An 18,512-nucleotide genomic window follows, 5' to 3' on the forward strand; every position below is an offset into this window, starting at 1 on the left:
CCATGAAGAAAATTGCTGTCTCAAATAAAATATACAAAGTTTTATACCTCCTTTAGAGATCTGCAAAGTTTTCAACTTCTAATGTCTGCACCTAAGCTCTGTTAAAATTCCCTCTGCAGCCTGGGTTTACTTTCATACCTTACTAGCTTGTATTCAAAACAGATAAAATACAAGGTCAGAATTAGCAACGAACAACAAACAGAGAAGAGCTGCAGCTAACGACTTACTTTCATCATAGTAATGGCTAGGGCCCTAGAATTCCCTTCCAGCAGGAAAAGGGCACAAAGAAGAGAAGATACGAACCCTCCCTCCTGTCTGATTGTTTGGGGCTTTCTTGGGAACAAATGGAGCCGATTTTCTGATGTACTGCCCCTTCCTTTCATGCAACTCCAGAACAATTCATCTCCAAGGAATAATAATGAAAATTACACTGGAATGTAACAGAACTATACAGCTAATGGAATCTTGAAGAGATTACTAGACTAAGTAATTTAAGGGATATTTATCAACTAAGTAAATATTGGTTAAACAGTTTATTTCAACTCTATCAGTATTACTGTGTCAATGACTACTTACAAGGATGATTTGGAAAGACCTCCTAAACAATGCTTTCAAATACATACAGCACTGGACTCAAGTGCTAAGCATACACAATTAGACTGAATATTCCAATACACTATCACCTGAAACAGAGATAAAGTAATTTTAATATTTTTAATGACATCCAAACAAAATGTGCTCTGCAGACAGATAACACTATCAGACTGTTTTTGAGCACAATTAGTGAGAGCAAGCTTGCTTGCATTAACACATTTAAAATGTTTATTTGTCCAGAACCAGTGACCTCACTCTGTAAGCTTTATCATTAATTAGCTTATTTTTTAAAAAATACGTTAAGTTACTCCTGAATTTCCTTTCACAAAATTATGTGAATAATGGAATATGGTGTTTTTAATGGTGAGTGCAGCAGACAAGCAAGATAACTGCAATGTATTAATAAATTTTCTCTCTTGATTCCGGTTAAGTACTTCCATCCTGGTTCTTCCTTCCATAGGGAATATTTAGCTAACTCACAGGGATACTACAAGGCTTTTACAAATAATTACAGGACTTCACATTTGTTGTGCAGTAATGAGAAGCACTTATTTTCTTAAGCCTTCACTCCTACAATCCTGACCTTTCCATTTTCAAAATAATAAGCACTTCATGTGCAGCTCAGTTCACTTGCTGGCATGTAGTCATGTAATTCTTGCATCCTTCCTCATCAACAAAACACCAGAGTGTTTACTCCCCCAGTCAGTCAGCCTTAAACAAACACTGGGAGGGTGTGCAAATGGTGGCCAAGTCCCTTTCCTAGCATAGTCAAAGCAATGAAGCAGAAGAGGAATAACGAAAAACAAAAAACAAAAAAAACATCAGGTACAGAAGCATAACCAAAGCAGAGGATTAAAAACACCAGACCTGACAAACCCAGTACACAAGAAAAATAAAAAACGGGGAACAATATGCAAGGAGGATCCTTTATACGTTCCTAGAATAAAGCCATGATCCTGACACATCCCCATTTCCCCCTCTCTGGCTCACCACTATGTCAAGTTTTGGTGAGACTACTCATGAAGACAAAAAATCTGTACCAAGAGCTATTGATTTGGTCCTTTTTGAAAAGTAGTACCATGCAGGTAACTATATAAGCATACATTCAGTAAACACTGCAATCAATAATTTTTCTTCGTGGGGAAGGATCAGTTCTCTAAGTAACTAATGTTTACCAAGTAATTTAGCAGATTCTTAAAAACCTATTTTGAAAAATACAAGGAACAACTACCATAAATCAGTCCCATACAGTGCTGGATGTTACAACTGACCAATTTTTTCACCATATACTTTCCAGTTTAACTATCACTACCAGGATTTTAAACCTGCAGCTGATATCTAAATCTCTGCTTATAGGAAGGTTGGTGAAAGAATAATCCCAGATTCATTCTTTATGATTGATTTTATTTAAATTAAATGGTAGAGCAAACCAAGTAAATCTGCAATTAAGGTTTTCAATTTCAAAAGGCAAATCTCAAAGACTAAGGGAACTCATTAGTGAGATGAACAGGAATGAAAAGCTAGAGGATATGAGCACAGTGGAGGTCTGGAACATGTTTAAACTACAATATGAGTATCTACAGAATTTGTAACCCAAGGAAGTGACAAGAGAATTCATAAGAAGGTTTCCAGACCCAGGGAGATGAATTACCTAATAAAGAAGGAAAGGTAGAATAAGCAGAGAGCTTTCAAGGGACAGGGGAAAAAAAAAGCTCAACAGAGGAAACTACAGTCTTGGATCAAGAAACACCATCACAAAGTGAAATGTGCCAGAAGTCAAGCCCAGTTAGAGAGGCCAAAGATACCACAACTAAACAGAAGCAGAACACAAATCAGGACTAATTTGGACTCCTACCAAGAACTCTGGAAGACCTGCCATGATGAACTGCAGATCCAACTGCTAGAATTAAAAAAATAAACTATTGCATCAGGTTTGGTACCATCTCCCTGGGAGACAAGAAAGCATGCTGCCTAGATGAAAAACAAGGAAAACATGATTTGGCCAATTATGACATTCGCTAGTCTAGCCTCAAGAGTTTGCTAAGGTTTAGGGGAATTTAAGAAAAAACCCCATCCCTGGAAGTTTTTAAGCCCAGACTGGATGGGGCTTTGAGGAGGGGGAGTTGTCCCTGCCCATGGCAGGGTGTTGGAACTGGATTATCTTAAAGGTCCCATCCAACCCTGAAAATTCTATGGAATAAAAAGAAAAAATATAGGGGGAAAAAAAAAAAAGAAAGAAAGGAAAAAAGAAAAAAAGTCGAGTGAATAAATACCATATGGACTCAGTAAAGTTAGAGCAGACTACTCTGACAGCTCTTATACACAAGTCATGACAAAAGCACAGCCCTAGCATGCAGCATGGGATATGCCACAGTGATAATGTGATTTCAACAAAACATTATTAGGTGCTACTGCTTTTATTACACTGTTCACAGCACTACCCTTGGGCTCAACTCTGCTCCCCTGCATAACACACACTTACTTTCCTCTGCACTGTCCCTGGGCCTGCAGGTCACTGGGCTACCTCTGAAAACTCCCAACCCACTACCAGGGGTTGCCACCAGCTGCACTTAACACTTTCCCTGGAGAGTTGTTTTGTCTGTGTATGAATGTGAGGGAGATGGTGGGAAAAAGAAAAGCAAACAGGATCAGAGTGGACTAGTGGAGGAAACAGGCAAGTGAGGTGCTGGTGTGGGGGAGAAATGTGAGGAACAGCAGGTTGGCGAGACCCTCACTCCTTATACCATATATAATTTTATACGTGGTAAAAAAAATAATTTTAGGCAAGCCATTTCTAGAAAAGATAGTGTTAATGTCACTGGACAAAGCACAGGTACAATTTCTTCTGAAATAGCACAGCTGCAAGTTTTGAAGCAAGATGTCTCCACATGGGACAAGGAGACTATAGAGATGCTAAGGACTAGGGAACTACTCTCAAAAACTTCAGGGGAAACTACAGCAGCTAACATTTATTGTCCATCAAATTAAGGACTGAATGGATCCAACAAAAGCATGCATAGGAACATTAGATAAGAGTCCAACTTTAAAGGAAAGTTAACATCACACCACCCTGGACCCACAAAAAGCAGCCATAAAAATCAGATGCATATTGCAGTATATGCACAGTAGCCTCACAAACAGCCAGTAAAACCATGATAAAACACAAAACCAGAGAGACTTGACAGTCCTATAGTTACTATCAATTGTTAGTTTGCCATGAAATAAAATGATGGCCAACTGATTTGGGGTAGAAGGTTAAGAGGACTCCTGGAGCCAGGCGTGAAGCCATGAAATCTCACATGAAGTTGGCAGCTGGAATAATACTTATCTGATTTTTTAAATTGTTTTTTTTAATACAGACTTCACCAATTATGATTTTTATTCTTCAAAAGACTGTGGCTCCAGCTTTTCCACCACAGATTCTAAGGCCACTTCATTATACCCAATATGGTATCTGCACTTCCTAGTATCACAACTCAGAACTCCCCTAGGTATTTAATCACAGCTGTATATACTCATTTTGTGGTACATTCTCCCTCTCAGATCAGGGGAATGCCAGCATTCAATCAGTGGAAAGCCCCTTGTCTAATGTAACTAACTTGAGGTTAAGTTAGATTCCTAAAATAACCCTTCATTCCAAGACTTTTTTTTTTCTTAGAAAAAAAATTAATTAAATACACAAATGTGACCACTGGTGTTTGAAAAAGAGGGTTATTGCCAGTAACATGTTATTCAATACCAGAAGCTGAAATGGATTGGATTAATTAAAAATAAAGCAAAAAAGCAGATGTACAAAAAGTATTTCCCCTTGTAAACTAGAGATTAGCTATGCCGTGACTGTGTTAATTACTGTCCTAAATAAAAAAAATAAATCCACACGTCTTTTACAGAAATAAAAATAGAAGCAGTATACAATCATACTATAGCTTCCAAACTTTGTCTGAAAACATTAAAGGACGTTTTGTCAGGTATAGTTAAGTTTTCATTGTTCTGCATCCAACAATCCGAGTTCAGCACAACAGCCAGCCCTACCAAGACCACCAGACGACCCCGGCCCTGCTCCCTGTCCTGCCCCAAAGCCGCCCCCGGCCCAAGTCGTTTCCCCGGTCCGAGCTGGCAGCTCTCTGGGGCCAAGCACACTCAGCCCTAATGGAGAACAAATGTCTCCCACTAATTACTCGACCAAGTTGGAAGTATCACAGAAGAGCTCTACAAGTCCATCCAGGCCAACTCCCTTCTTCCAGAAACACAGAAGCTGTGAGAAGCAGCTGCTCTGACAGGAATTTAAGATAAACAGGGGACGCACTCCATACTCAGACACTACTGACGCATGATCCCGCTACCTCTCTCCTTATTTTGTTGTAAAAACGCGCTGAAACAGCGTCTCGGACTCAAAAAAAGGCAACACGCAGCCCAACTTTTGAAAATAACTGTAAAATCACAAACCCCGGTCAGCCACACGGTGCGGTACCGCTGCTTCCAGGTGTCCGGTACGTGAAGAGCGGCGCCGGGCTGGGCAGACAGACACCCGCCCGCCCCGGCTCCTCTCGGATCTCTCCTTTCCCGGCTCTGCCTCACCGCGGCGTTGGCTGGACGCGAATAACCGCGCTGGGGAGAAGCGATTTTCAGCAATGCCGCCTGCGGTCCCCCGCAAGCGCCTCGGCGGAGCCCGGGGGTCTCCTCACTGCCTGACAGGACGGCCCCGCCGCCTGCCCCGGCCTAACGGCCAGCGCGGGGCAAACGACAGGAGCGGAGCGGGCGGGACCGCCGCCCCCTTCGGAGCAGCGGTTTACCAGCGCCCCACAAACCGAAATCCGCTCGAGCTGAAGACGGGAGGGAACGCCTCCCTACCCCGGCACCCCTGAGTGCCTCCAACAACCCCTCCAAAGCTGGGCACGCCGAGCAGCCCGGGCCCCGCTCCGAACTTCAGGAGATAGAGGCTCAAGACGAGCCAGAGCCCGGTGCCTCTATCCTCGCTCTGCCGCGCAGAGCCTACCTACCAGCGACCCCCGACCGGTCCCGGGCCCCCTTCCCACCCCCTCGCTAAGTTTGGCCGCCGGACCGGGCGGGTGAGCGGCGATACCTGGGACAGGCGGCGGGCGAAGCGCAGCCCGGCGGTGCTGAAGGATGCCCAGCGGGAGGAGACGGCCAGCCCCACTGACAGTGCTTCCTCCTCCTCCGGCTACCGCTTGTGCACGCCCGCTCGCCGAGCTCCGGGGCCGCTCCCCCTCGGCTCCGCGACAGGGAGGTGCCGGGGCAGCGCCACGCCGCCACACGGCTCCGCTACCCGTCAGAAAGTTTGTACCGCGCAGCTCGGGGGAGGTGGCACAGGGTGGCAGAGGCTCCTCCGCGGGGCCGTGCCGAGCAGCTCCGCTCCGCTCCGCGCCGAGCCCGGCTGGCCTGAGACCGCTGCCACTTCCTCTTCCTCCGAGCTGCGAAGCTGAGAGCCGCGATGAGGCAGGGATAGGGGCAGCGGCGCCTCCCGCCCGCACCGCCGATACGGCCCGAAAGGGAATTGCTCCGCCTGCCGGGCAGGGCTGGAAGTTCCTCACGCACTTCCCGCCTCAGTTCCCACCCCGGCCCCAGGCTCCCCCCGACTGCAGCGTCTAACCCTAACCCTCCGCTCCCGACGGGGCAGGACTGCTTTCAGGTCAAACTGCACCTGGGCTCACAGCAGCGGTACCGGCCCCTCTATACCCATAACCTGAACCTTTTCTTTCACTATGACTGTGCTCTCATCCTCCCTCAGATGGCAGCAAGCCCTCCTTTCCCCAGGTCGAATAAGGTCAGCCCTGGCGCTGCTGGCCCTCCAATAGGCATAATCGAGCTGGCCAGTAACTTTGTCACAGAACTTTGAGGGGAGGGGAATGACACACCTGGACAAAGTATGCAATCTAAAAGAGCCCTAGCAAGTGCCCAGCTGAAGGGGATAACCACTTTTTCCAAGATACTGGTATGCTGCTGTTGTCTTTGTAGGTTTTGGTCAGTTCACGGCCTACCAAGATCCCCACAGCCTTTGCACCAGAGCTGCTACCCAGGATAGGCAGTTCCCAATCTGGAACTCTGCAAGACACCCTCTTTTCCCAGGCAGGATGGTTTTGCATGTTAAATTTCAAAAAGTTCATGTGGACTTGTTCCTTGAGCCTGACCTTCTGATCAGCAGTCCAGCCCTGAAGCTTGTCACCAGATCCCCAGTATGGAGTCCTGCCATTTCCCCTAGGTCCTTGACAATGATCTTAAATACTAACATGCCAGCACTTGCTACTGCTCTCCAGGCAACGCGCAACCCAATAAGCTGCAACTGAACCCAACCATGCAACAAGCTTTTTACCCATCTAGCTTTCTACCCATCCAGACTACAGACTCCTAAAAATAATTTAAAAATAGCACAGGAGTCGGTGCCAAGCACCTTACTAAAGTCGCCATCCCAATGCCTACAAATGCAGCCATTTTAACGCCAAAGGGCATCAACTGGTAAGGTGTGATGACACCCTTTCTAGACACAAAATACACAAAACCAAGACTGTTCCAAGGGGACTCAATGATTTCCCCAGACATCAATTTCCTCATGCTTCCCCAGACTGTCCTTCTGTCCTTTTCTGAAAAGGAGTGCAACATTCGCCTTTCATTAGTAGTTGTGGATTCTCCTCACTCACTCTTAAAAAGCTGAAAAAGCAGCTGCTCTCAAGCCATCACCCAGCTCTCCCCAGGAGCTTCAGACACAGCCCACCAGGTCTCAGATTTGTACGAGTTCTCAGAAGGAATCCCTATCTTCATCCTCTTCCACCCCATGCAGGTAGTTCTTCACTCACTTGAACCTTGCCTCTGAGCACATGGGTCTGGAAGACTGAAGCAGGGACACCTCTGAGCACATTGACCTTACATGTACTTACATTCAACAAGCATACATGTTCCTTGCTCGGGCTCTTACTGATATCATAGTTTTTGAGAGCAACACGAGATTCCACAAGCCCCCCTTGTGTTAACACCATTCCTACATGCCTTGGGAACATTTCTAGTAACACCTTTGCCATAACTTGTTCTTGATTCCACCATGATGTTTTTCAAAGAGTTCAGCCAGCTGTTTCCCATTTAGCCTAGCTAGTGTCCCAATTCATCAGCTTGTCTATTTCAATGTGCCACTCTTGCATAGGGAAAAGATTCTCTTTAAAAACATGCAAGGCTTTTTAATGCTCCTTTCACCTTTCAGAGCCTCCCATAGCATCCCCTTTACCAGCTCCCCAACGAAGCCAGGGTTTGTTCTCTGAAGTTCAAGGACTTGCCTTCCTCACTCCCTTCACAATGTTGAGCTCCACTACACCATTGTAACCACAGCCAGAGTTGCTATCATTACATTCCTGAACAATTCTTCCTTGTTAGCAGACATCCATTTGTGCAACACCCCTGGCTGGTGCATTCAGCAGCTCTACCAAAAAAGCTTCCTGAAATCTGCTGGATTGCTTACATCCCACCATATTACCCTTCCAACCTGTCAGGGAGATTAACTCCTTTCCAAGCATCAGGATCTGTGACCCAGATCTCACCAAGTTGCTAACAATTTAATGTCTTTTATCAGGATTACTTGGTCTACAACCATAGAATTGTTTGGGTTCAACGGGACCTTAAAAGATCACCTAGTTCTAACCCTCCTGCATGTGGGCAGAGACACCTCTAGACCAGGTTGCTCAAAGCTTCATCCAACCTGGCCTTGAACACTTCTAGGGATGAAGCATCCACAGCACGGCTTTTCTGGACAACCTGTTCCAGTATCTCACCATCCTCACACAGAAGAGTTTCTTCTTCAGAGCTAACCTATACCTACTCTCTTCCAGAGTAATGTCACTATCCCTCATCCTATTGCTACATGCTCTTGTAAAAAAAAAAAATTTATATATGTGTGTGTGTGTGTATATATATATATATCTAAATATATATATATATCCATCTCCAGCTCTCCTTTAGGCTCCCTTCAGGTACTGGAAGGCCACTGGAAGGTCTCCTCAGAGTTCTGTTCTCTAGGATGACCCCAAACTGAGCCTCCTGTATTCCACGTGGTCTTCATACAGAGGGGGCAACTCTTCATTCTCATCTTTCCCCTCTCCAGAAAACCATGTATCTATCCCAAATGTCATGCTTATGGACCAGGTTTGGAGCTTTGCTTGCCACCTTCATTATGCTTCTCCTTACTACACCAGAAACCCGTTCAGCAACTCCTAGGACACCTTTGATTAATACTGAAACTGTCTGGAGTCCATGTACTCAGCAGACACAACTGCATTTGCTATTCTTAAGAATCTCTTGTGTAGGTACATAAACCAAATTAAATTATGTAGAAATATAGATAAGCAAACACTACACTAACATTTCCAATCCTTTATAACTGCAGAATATTTCTGTATTTAAGGCTGGTATTTTGATAGATCAAATCTATTTCGAAGTATTCCTTCCACTCTTCCCCTCAAGTGCCACCAGGAAAAACTTCCCCAGCATGGCTTCTGTCTGCATTCCAGTCCTCTTAAAGAACAACATTCAGCATTAGCTAGCAAATTAGTAGCTAAAAGCCTTACCTCAAGATATGAGAAATCATGAAATTAAGATACTTCTTCACCAGTGATGAACCATGAAACAAACACCAGCAGTGCACATCGTGGTGACATTACCCACCCCCTTTTCCTATTTCCTTGTTTTTTTCCTCTCAATTTCTTTTATTTACACAGTTTTCCCTCTTCCTTGTCCATCATTCCTCCTCATTAGTTTCTTCAGCTTTCCAGCTGTGAGAGAGCAAGCAGCAGGCAGTCACATCGGGGTGCCATGTAATGGAGCTATTTGTCTGATACTACTGTTTAAGCATGTGGGAAGGATTGCTAAGCATATAGGAAGGATGGAAGAGCAGCTTTCCCTGTATCATAAACACCTCGAGTCATGGATTGCTCCAGGAAGAGCATCCTGGACCTTGCTGACACCAAAGGGTTTGCAGATCTCAGGGTCTGAACTGAAAAGATGTCTGGCATTAGACTTTCACTGGTGTAACATCTCAGATACAGAAAGGGACATCAGCACTAAAAAACCCAACATTCCTGATGACCATAGATCACTATGAAGTAGCAGTCCTCTATGGAAGAAGTGTTTCAAGTCATTGTTTAGAGCACAACACAGCACAGACCCAGGTACTACAAATGATGCTTTCACCACCCACTTCACTGTCAGTAACTATAAGACATGTCTGCAAACTTAAGTTATCAGATATGAAGTGTTTTGGTGCATCCATTTCAACCTGTAACTCCTCTGCTGCAGTGCTACATATACCACCCATTAAGATATTTCTGCACTCTTCCAGAGAAATTTGAATTAAAATTTTGTTCCACAGGATTTTTGACATGGTGTTTTTCTCTGACTACAAAAACATAAGCAGCAAATTTATTACCAAGACAGGATACCTCTATCACCACCTATTCAGGTGTGTGTGCACTGAAATAGAAGAAAACTGAGATGGTTTAAGTGCATGCATGCACGTACTTGCATGGTATCAAGGCATGCAAGTTGAAGCACAGAGTACAATACCATCTACATTGTTGCTGTACATATTAACTATTTTTATTTGACTAGCACTGTGAGAGTTCCATGAATTCCACTTAGCTCAGTAGAGTTCATTTTTTAAAAAACATACATGTTCCCATGATTTGATATTATTTCCCTGCGCCAGAACTATTCTTGTACCTATTTGATAAGAAATGATCTACAACTTAAGTGTGACTCTAACAGGTATTTTATGTGGTACTGAGACAACATTCTTCCCATGAGAAATCTGATGAACTTGAAACAAGATAAGCAAGCATCCTAGACAGAGTTGGCTTTTTTCGATGTGTATACACACACATACACCCTGAGAACAGTAAATTACTGCAAAACACAAGATACTCGGTAATTAAATGGTAAGATACTGCTCTAACAACCATTAAACCACAAACAACTGAAGGACCTTACTGTGTTAATTAACAGTTAAGATGTTGCCCCTAGACACTCCATTAGGGAATATTAATCCACATTAAGAGTTTAAAAATGCTTCAATACATTTTATTTCTGTTTCTAGCCAGTGCAGTCTCTCTTGTAAATCCACACATTTAGCAGTGCTGACCTCTTCAACCTCCTGTATCACAAGCAGAAGTGATCATATTTTCCATTTGCACTTTGTAGTGCTGGATGCAGCTGGGTAAGGCAAAGTGTAAATTGCTACTGGTAGGGCACTGAAGAATTCTGCTCTGCCAAATATCTGTACTTATTTTGGCACAGGCAGAGAAGACACCACACTGCGAAAAGCAGCGAGAAATCACATGTGTAGCACTTCAGTCTCATGCAAGGTGTTTCTAGTAATGTCACTAGATATATACCCTTGCTTGCTTATTCCAGGCCTTATTTGAACAACTGATTGGGAAGATCCATATAAGTGTAAGCAACATTCCTTTGTAAGAAACTCAGTATAATGCCAGTTACTGTTATTTTTCCTTACAAAGTTAGACTCCAGCACTGAACCCTTTTTCTAATTTTCACAGCAGTGTGAAAAAGATATTTAAAGCTCATTTAGACACCCATAACATCACATTGATCAGGATTCTGTAAAACTTGTTACTTCTCATTAAACTTCAGGTAATCAGAAACAGAAATGTAAGTAATTATTTACCTACCACTCTGCAAAAGTGTTTAGTACCTACTGAGATTTCTATTAAGACAAAACTTGAAAGAAAAGCCAAAATGAGATAAAAAAAATATTCTATTTGAGATAGACAAAGTCATTTAGTGTGTCTTGCTCTGAGAACTGAGAACTAGGCTGCTGCTTCTCAGAAATAACATGAAAACTACCACCAAATCACAGAAGGAACCATGACAGAGCAGACAGCTATGGGGAAGCCAGGTCTATACTGCTGTGAAAGCATTACACCAGTCTCTTTTGGTGGTGGTATAAACCCTTCTGTCATAGCAGCAGGGCACAATCTGATCCCATATCAGAAGCAGCAATCTGTTTTCCTTTTCCAGGGTTCCAGAATAAGGAGGGTGGGCCAGGAACCAATGCACTTATATACTCAGAATGCCCCACAATTTTAGCTCTACTACTTATTAAACTAGCTCAGTCTATTTCCAAACATAAGGGTAACTTTAACATGAGTCCTACCACTACAGCTTTTTAGTGGCACAGGATTATTTATATTTTGTTGTTTCATTAAGTGCTTCTATTGCCCGTCCATAGGCAATGAGTAAGGAGCTGCAAAGGCAAGGTATAAACTAAAAATCAATTTTCTATTTTGGAAGTTCTTTCAGAAAAAGCTGGTTTCCATGATCATGAAATTTAAAATACACTATGACCATAGATTTCTCAAGACTATACATAGCTATGAAACATCATGGGAAAGTAATTCTGTCTTGATCTGTATCTGATACAATAAGCCTCTGCAGAACTAGGAGGAAAGCTGTGGCTACATAATTACTAACAATCTAATTAATCCAACTCTATTTTACCTTTCTTGAACATTTCAGTAGAAACCTGATTAAAATTAATGAAATAAGAATGTGAAATCTATGAAATTTGTTAAAAGCTGTATAAGAACCTTCTGAAACAAAAGGTACACTTGAAAAAAAGCTACGCACAGAAAACTGTTGGGCAGAGAGCATTATCTATTGCTACATCAAGTTGGCACTGAAGTAGTTTTGCTTTGGGTGATCAAAAGCAGGCCCAAGTTTTCCCTGTCAGAAGGGCCAATCTAAACAAGCATCAGAGAAGCTATGACCTGTTTCAGACAGTATTCCCCAAGCTATAACTCTTCCATCCCTTTTCTAAGAAGAAAAAAAGTTATTAATTTCTATAAGGTGCTTTAAAAACCTTTAAATGAAACCCTGTGTAAAAGGTCAGCTAGTAATAACCTCAAGATTTTGAATAAGACTTAAAAAGAAACACTTAACTTCATGAAGGACCCAAAATATGGTTTTTTTTATTTCGTTGGATATCCAGACAAAACACTACTCTGTACCATCAGGAAGGAGTTAGATATATATTCATACTCATTTCTGCTTCTGAAACATTCTGGTTAGCACCATAAGCAATCATTCAATTTCTCACTTGCACTAAGCTAGTTCCTTTATAAGGGAAAGTAATTCTCAAAACTTGATGTTTTAAAATTTCCACCGACCAGAGACTCAGTGCCCAACTGTACTAATGAGGTCAACTCAGATTCTCATTTGAGTAAATTTCACTAATATAAAAAAGGACAAGACAACCAGGCACTTTAAATAATGCAAAAAGTTTCATGAAATTTTTAGGAAGTGTTAAACAGTCTATTACTTTTATAGTAGATAGGTAAGCTGCACCCCAGAAAAAACTATTCCATGAATTTGCAGCAACCCAGCTGTTCTAGTGGTCCAAATAGATGAGAAAAGATAAGAATGGGCGATTACATCCTAAAGTCGTAAGAACTTTATTCTAACATTACTGGTATGTGGGAATAGTTTGCTTCATTTCTATCTGAATAAACAATACATAAATACAATCCAAGGAAATTCAATAGTTGATGCAATGATCTGAAAATCAGTACATTTAGTAAGCACAGTTCTCTAAAAGCTGCACATTACAAGCTCAACAGGCTGCTCTGACAATGTCATCTGCTATCACAACACAGACCCCTGCAAACTTAGATTAAGACACCACTGTAGTAGCTTTAACAGGATCTGTTGCCAAGATCTCAAAGCTTCAGGATGCAGTCATCATTAGCTATGTATGCCAACCTCTGTTACTAGAACCTATACACCAGAACTTCCCTCATTTAGCTTGTCTAGACACAACATGTGGCTGCAGGAGCTGCTTCTAATCCTGCATGCAGGATGTTTTTGGCTAGTTAGGCAGCATGGTAGCACCTGAAACTACCCTACTCATAACAAATATTCTGGAGAACTCTAGGTGTTAAATACATAGTATTATCTAATACTGCCTTATTTTAGGCAGTTCCATCACAGTGGTTTGTTTTTGTTTTTTAAGAATCTAACTTATTTTTAGAACACCAGGTATGGCAGAAAAATCTGTTAAAGAATGCTAACAGTCCATTATCAAGTTTGCTTCATGGTTTGATTATTTTTCAAAGCTAACAGCTTTGTTACAAGTTAATGGATTGTTATTTGGGCTAAAGCACTGCAGAGTCCACAAAGGCAAATATGAAAACACTGGGTGCATACAACAAATATAACTCCTTTTATTTATAACTGCTTTACATGATGCTGTGACAGGTTTTCAATAATGGCAATGTAAAACTAGAAAAACCTTGATCTGCACAAGTACAGCAGTTCTTAACTAAGACTGTTTAAGGGTCAACACCCAACGTAGGAACTTTTGCTTTTTCAGTGGTATTTTTGCAGTTGCAAGTTTTGCAAATACCTAAGTGGACCCTAACTTTTTTTCACTGCACCCTGCCATAAAGTTTTATCTATACTAGAAAATGTCACACTTCCGATGGGGAAGCAACTGAAAATTGTTATCCACAATTCCTGCTAGGTAACCCCCTCTTCCAATCCAAAAGGATCTGGTCCTAGGGAACACTGAAAACAGCAGGTAACAGTAAGCACTGGTAGCAAAGATAAAACCCACAGTGGAGTCCCCATCCATTGCCACCTACTATGTTCTATTTGCAAGAAGAGAGACCCATAATGTATGTCCAGTTTAAAGGATGTGGTCCATGTTCTTGATTCCAACACTACCTCTGTAAAAAAGGTGACAAGGCAGCTAAAAGAGTGCATTCACAATATATTGAGATTTAAATATGACTACAAGCTTTTCTTTGTAGTTCTCGAATTTGAGACTGTAGAATTAACTAGGTTTACCTGAAAGCAAAGGAGGACCAAAGCCTCTACTGACATACACCCGCCTTTGAAATGCTGTCAAGTTCCTTTAAGGATTTGATTTGCAAACACTGTGCAAACAAAGAGAGGAACTGAAAAAAGTTATGAATAAGCTGACAAGAATTTTTCAGCTATGGAATGTATCAGTGGTTTAAACTTCCCTGTTTTGCTTCCTTATGGAGTGCCCAGTTCTGCCCTGACAATATACTCAGAATCAGTGCTAAACCTCCTTACAAGCTCAACCTTGCTGCCAAACCCATCCAGCATTGTAACGTAACCTTTGGTAATCTACAGTGTTTTCAATACATTTCTTACAGCTGTATTTTTCCCCCACCCCTGCAGAAATTAGCGAGCCTTTAATAAGAACTGCTACATTCTGCAACGGAAGGTTTGGTTGGGGTTTTTTTGGGGTTTTTTTGTTGGTTTTTTTTTTTAAAAAAAAGGACTGACCATAGTTGTGTTCCTCAAGAGGGTAATTTTTAAAATTATGGTGTTTGGAAGGTTTTTGTTAGCTTAATGCCCCACCTGCTGGCTCATGACTAAATTACATTGTGAGTTATCAAAGAAGTCACATGCCTATTATTCTGTCACCAGTAGGTAGCTATATGCTGTCATGGCAACTGGTACAATTCCATGTAGAAGATGGACTGCACAGCTGGGTCCACCCCAGCGTGCAGATGAACACGGAGAAATAGAACCTATTAGAATGCCTGTTATAAAACAGACATTCATTTCAGAGTCTTAATATCCATTCAGATTGATCACACTACTACAAAGCAAGATGTGAATAAGAAATACCACAGTGAACTCCTCACGTATCTTTAATCTGTAAGAATTCCTGCACCTTCAGCTGACCCCAGCTCAGACATCGAACAGATCTTATATTTAGGAAGATTCTCAAAACCAGATCTAAGAGTCTAGAAAGAGAGCCAGAAGTCAAGGCTAATAATGTAAAAAATATTTCAGTCTTATTTAAGAATGCAATTTAGAACATTTTAAAGGCTTAACTTACTTAAAAGAGCAAGTACAGTCTTCTGCAAGCCCTGCTTGCAGTCAATGCTGGCCTGAGACTACAAACTGCCTAATAATTTGAAAAAGCTCAAACAAGGGACCTTTCAGCAGTTGTGGCTTCTGAAAGCCATGTCCATCCTCCCCAAACTCAGGGAAATTATATCAGTAGACACTTGCTCAGCTATGCCAAGACATGAAATGGTTCTACAGTGGCCCTGAAGAAGACAAAGGAATCTAGAAAATGTTCTCTCCCTGGACATACAAGGATTTGCAAAGTGCCAACTCCAGGATTATCTTCTACTTCAATCCCCTGACTCCTCAGCCAGAGTCTCCTGGATCTCTAGCAGATATTACAGAAAATCAGCAGCCTAAAAGACACTAAAAGCTGAACAAATACAATCAAGTTACACGTAGCTAGAGAAGTAATAAAATTCCATATTCAGGTTTCTTTCACTGCAACTGGAATGTTTAGTGTTGTCCCAGTGTTAGAATGCATGCTCTGAAATGAACTGTCACATAGCCCATAAGCTCCTCATCAAGTGCTGTGCACCTTACCAAGTCCCCAGAGACACTGCTAAACAAAGCTCATCAGCCCAGACTCCACAATTACCATCAGGCAACACAGCACTAGAATACCAGTTCTGAAATGCCACCACAATTGATAATTTTTACCCAAGCTAATGAATAATTTCTACATATGGCTGTCTCCCAGCTCAAGGAATAACCACTGCAACTGACAGGAAAACACAACTGACAAGATAGGTTTTACTAAAGTGTTTGTAGCATTTAAACAGCAAGCCCACACACACTGGTTTTGTTGTCAAAATCAGATGAAGTCCAGCATTTACAGAAATGTCTTATCAATAAACACCTGTTATTGCAGTATTTTTCTCAAGTGATTCAGAAGTTCTGTACCTATGTATAAAAACCTCTAGTTCAGTGAAAGCAGGATCAAGAGGAGTACTAAGCAAGCAAAATTACCATTCCAAACATTTTGTGCTGTATCAGTAACCTACCTGCACAAGTGAAACATCTAACAAAAAGGAAGAGACCTGCTGCTTTATTTCCTTTTTTTTTTTACTCTGGTATTGTAAGCAAATCAGTTTTGCATGTTTTCTCAAAACAAAGGTAACTTGTAGTCTTAAGGGAAATCATATTCACTATGTAAGGTAGTGTCTATGTACTACACATACAATGGCTTTTTTTCAGCTTAATTCCTTTTTGGAATGCCACAGAACTATTTTACATGGCACCAAACATGACAGCCCTCTAATGGGCATAGTGAAAACATCATCTGTAACAGGTTCTGAAATATCCCAACACAGCAGAGCTGCTTAGGAAAATGGGCTTTTACAAGTCCTGACAATTATTATGATTTTTTTTTCCAGTAATTACTGCCACCTTTGAGATTGACACCCTAGCAGACATGTAAGAGAGGAAGATACTTTTAAGGTTATGTCACCAAACCAACAGGGACGATGGAGCACCTCTTCTGGTTCAGGCTGGAGAAGGCTCAGGTAAAACCTTAGTTGGCTTTTCAGTATTTAAAGAGGAATTGTAAAAAAGATGGGGACAAATATTTGAGCAGCTGTTGCAACAAGGTGCAATAGTTCAAATTGAAATTACATAGACTCAGACTACTATTAGAAAAATCTTTAAGATAAGGGTTGTGAAACAATGGCACAGCTGCCCAGAGGTGCAACAGGATGCCCCATTCCTGGAAGCATTCAAGGTCAGAACCTTAAAAAGGTCCCTTTTCAACTCAAGCTTTGTGATTCTAGGATTTTTAGTTATTAGCACAAATTTCTCACAGGGAAAAAAAGAGAACCATCTCTACTAAAGTGATGGTTTTAATAAATTGTTTTAGGTAGACTCTGCAAGCAATTCCATGTCTTGAACACCTGTTGATAGTGTACTAAGGGAAATAGCACAAAATAGAAGAAAAATGTTCAGGCTGTTCAAAAAGCACCACTCAGCAAAGTAACTCCTCTAAATTTAAGACAGAAGCACACAGAGTGTAAGTCCACACTTACCTTAAATGGGGCAAGGGAAAAGGAAAGCAGCCTTGTTGGTAGTTTAAACAATACATTAAAATGTAAACACATTTGACTTAACACCTGACTTACACAAGTCTCCAACAGGAACAGGTTAATGGGTCAGTCTTGAGGGTACTATTGCACACACAAACCTCCAAGTGTTGCAGACTCTACAGAGCACTATCTTACAAAAACCAGCTGCTGCATGCATCTTTACTGGACTATGTATTCAGAGATTGAGTTTTTATGATTTTGAATTGTGCTCCAAGTCCTTAAATAGTGACTGTATGAATAAACATTTTTAACTGTGACACATTTTAGTGACTTTTCTGAATGCAAAACCTGTCCTCCTCATTACTGTACTTATTAGAGCATCCCAACCTTAAGCTAAAAAAAATTAACAACAGATTTTCATGTTCATCTTGAGCACCAAGTACACAGAAGTTCACACTACTGGAAAAAGATTTTTTTTATTTAATTCACGGTACCTGAAGCCAGAGCAGTCAGTGCAGCAACACAAAAGGCCTTTGAAATCTCAGCTGATTCTTTCTTAAAAATAAAAGTTACAGTGGAAGTATGCTCCTCCTTCCCCGATCTTAAGACACTTAAGTTCACCACAAACTGCAGAGTAGGAATGAAAAAGTATGAAGAATCCAACTAGCTTGTGAAGCTACTTAAAACTTTATCTTGAGATGCATTTTTCATCTAAAGAAGCCTTGACACTTTAGAGACCTGGATCATTTACTTTCTCAGCTACACTGAAACTGGCAGACAGTACATACATCCTAAAATGCTGGCCTACCAACAAATACAGACTGTATTCCTACAAGAAATATAGCCTGTATACCTATAGAGGGCTTGAAAACACACATAACAAAAAAACCAAAACACCCCACCACAACAACCCTGTTCCTTTAAGGTATGTAAAATAAAACCCCATGAAACACAATTAACAAAATACCATTTTTTCTCTTTGAAGCATTAAACTATCAAGGA

General features: G+C 41.5%; 1 protein-coding gene across 2 annotated transcripts in view; it reads right to left on the bottom strand.

The window, feature by feature from the left end:
- RFTN1 (raftlin, lipid raft linker 1) overlaps positions 1 to 6,027 on the bottom strand; it is a 98,035-nt gene extending 92,008 nt beyond the window's left edge. Inside the window, exons 1-2 of one of the 2 annotated variants that reach the window (XM_030446393.1) lie at positions 5,678 to 5,945; positions 5,041 to 5,202 (exon numbers count right to left, since the gene is read on the bottom strand). The gene's annotated coding sequence lies outside the window, so the exon portion shown is untranslated. Of the gene's footprint in view, positions 1 to 5,040; positions 5,203 to 5,677 lie in introns of both variants that reach the window. The other variant, XM_030446392.1, reaches the window with a different exon arrangement.
- Between the last annotated feature and the right edge of the window lie 12,485 nt (positions 6,028 to 18,512).

This window comes from Calypte anna, chromosome 2, assembly GCF_003957555.1.
Source record: "Calypte anna isolate BGI_N300 chromosome 2, bCalAnn1_v1.p, whole genome shotgun sequence".
NCBI lineage: Eukaryota > Metazoa > Chordata > Aves > Apodiformes > Trochilidae > Calypte > Calypte anna.